The sequence below is a fragment of the Octopus bimaculoides genome, chromosome 8 (assembly GCF_001194135.2).
Source record: "Octopus bimaculoides isolate UCB-OBI-ISO-001 chromosome 8, ASM119413v2, whole genome shotgun sequence".
Lineage (NCBI taxonomy): Eukaryota > Metazoa > Mollusca > Cephalopoda > Octopoda > Octopodidae > Octopus > Octopus bimaculoides.
In genome coordinates, this window is record NC_068988.1 from 1,614,489 (window position 1) to 1,616,996 (window position 2,508).

Genomic DNA, 2,508 nt, shown 5'->3' on the forward strand with positions numbered 1-2,508 from the left:
AACGGTCCCGCACAAGAGCCAGTTCAGGGGCACTGGCAACGATCTCACTCGAAAATCCTACAACGGCCCCGCACAAGAGCCAGTTCAGGGGCACTGGCAATGATCTCGCTCGAAAGATTTCATGTGTCGCCCGCACATGATATAGATATATACACACAGGTGCAGGAATGGCTGTGTGGTAAGAAGCTTGTTCTGGGTTCAGTCCCACAGCGTGGCACCTTGGGCAAGTGCCTTCTACTATAGCCTCAGGCCAACCAAAGCCTTGTGAGTGGATTTGGTAGACGGAAACTGAAAGAAGTCTGAATGTGTGTGTGTACATATGTGTGTGTGTTTTTTGTATCTGTATTTGCCCACCCCCCATAATCGCTTGACAATTGATGGTGTGTTTTGCACCAGCATGGCCACAGTCAAATGACTGAAACAAGTAACAGAATATAAAAGCAATACATAAAAAAACCAAACATTACAATAAGTCATATAGCAAGCTTTTAAACTTTCTTAGGAAACAGTGCAATAGGTTTCCAGAGATGTTAGTAATTCAATATTCACATTCTAGAATTGCTATTTAGTCTAAAATTTGTGGACATGTAAAAGTTTTATGACAAAATTTCCAAATTTTTAATTTCATAATATACTCACCAATTTTCTTCAAACAGCTTTGAAAAAAAGCATTTGTCTTGATGTTTCATCTAAGTAAAAGAATTATGAGATAAAGAGAAAGTTTGATTTCATTTTCAGAATTTCTTCTTTAAGAAACAAAAGTTCATTAAACCAAAAGCTAAAATCAATTTGTTTTTATATCTTCTTTAATACAACAATGGCTTTTCTTACTCTACTTCCACTATAGAATGATTGAAAAACACATATAATGTCATACTGTAGATTTTGGTAACTTGCATTTTATGAATTGGTTCTATCAAATTCCTACAATTAAAAAAAACCTAAAGCAGTGTTAATACAAGGGCTGTGGAGTCAAAACAAAGAACTTTGACTCCAACTCCTCTTTATCTTATCAAGTGATTGTGGTCTACGCATCTCATAAAGCCTATGCCTACGATATAGTTTTACCAACTCCAGCTACCCGTTGTTTCCGATGCCAGTTAATACTAAGATGGTGAATTCCAGAAGAAACCAAACTCATTACTAATCTGTTCTGTGACTAACATCAACAGAAAATAAAATCCTCATGATGTACACATCAAACTATTCTCTCGCTGTGAAAACTGACCGACCTAAACCACACCCACACCCACACACCATTAGCACTGCATACCTGTACAAGGTGTCCATAAATTACAATTTGAAAATTTCAGGTGGTGAAAAATTAAAGATAACTCAGCAGAGTTTATTAGAAAAACGCAGGCAAAGAAATAAGGTTTTGTTAGAAACATCAGAATACTTCCACATGGACTCCATTGGTTGGAGGCAACCTGATGAGCTAGCATTTTTTTTTCTCTTGAATTTTTAAAATTGTAAAAGTAATTTAAGGATACCTCTGTACAGTGCTAACGGTGTATGGCTGAGAAGAGTCAGTATTCACACTGATATAATAATACCATAAGTTACAGGGTTGTACTAAATTTATTTTCCCCTTTAAAAAACTGGGCTGTGTGCTGAGTAGCTTGCTTACCAACCACATGGTTCTGGGTTCAGTCCCACTGTGTGGCAAGTGTCTTCTACTCTAGCCTTGGGTCACTCAAAGCCTTGCAAGTGGATTTGGTAGATGGAAACTGAAAGAAGTCTGTCGTATATACAGACATATATGTTTGTGTGTCTGCGTTTGTCTCCCCAACATCGCTTGGCAACCGATACTGGTGTGTTTACGTCCCCATAACTTAGCAGTTCAGCAAAAGTGACTGATAGAATAAGTTGTCAAGCTTACAAAGAGTAAGTCCTGGGGTCGATTTGTTTGACTAAAGACGGTGCTCCAGCATGGCCGCAGTCAAACGACTGAAGCAAATTAAAGGATATTGCCTCAGGTGGTGCTATTAAGCTAGACATGGCCTGTGTCTATACTAGGTGACACCTAACAAAGTCATTTGCTATAATCAGTGATAAAAATAACTATAATTAAGATCCTGTAAGTATTACATAAACAAATGGATAATAATAAATATATGCTTCATATTTTCTCTCTTCTCATTGCTCACCACTTCCTGTGTCTCCAGGCATCTCTCCCCTGAGCATCATCTTAAGACTGCTATACTTCATCTCTAACACCTTCCCATTTTGCTGTCAACACCCCCTTCCATACATCTTTGTCCCTCACTCATAGCCATCACTACATACCTCTGACCCTCATTTCTAGTTACTCTCACCCGATTCTATATAATGCAAAGTAGCCGTGTATCTCCCGCCATAGCAACATACCTGTTTCTGTCCCTCTCTCATACTTTAGCCTCTCAACACCAGGTAAAAAGCCATTTTCCCTCACAAGGCAGCTGCTTCTTGGTCTTGCAAGTCACCCGATACCCTTCACTTGTGCCAGTGTCACAAAAAAAAAAAAAA

General features: G+C 38.7%; 1 protein-coding gene and 1 long non-coding RNA gene across 4 annotated transcripts in view; one reads left to right on the forward strand and one right to left on the reverse strand.

Moving 5' to 3' along the window:
• The window catches only part of LOC106872656 (dystrobrevin beta), a 155,199-nt gene that overhangs the window by 150,770 nt on the left and 1,921 nt on the right, over window positions 1-2,508 (forward strand). The gene's annotated exons all lie outside the window — the stretch shown is intronic.
• LOC106872681 (uncharacterized) overlaps window positions 1-2,508 on the reverse strand; it is a 21,536-nt gene that overhangs the window by 2,931 nt on the left and 16,097 nt on the right. The window contains exon 3 of the long non-coding RNA XR_001409794.2: window positions 640-689. This is a non-coding gene — a long non-coding RNA (uncharacterized LOC106872681). The remainder of the gene's footprint in view (window positions 1-639; window positions 690-2,508) is intronic.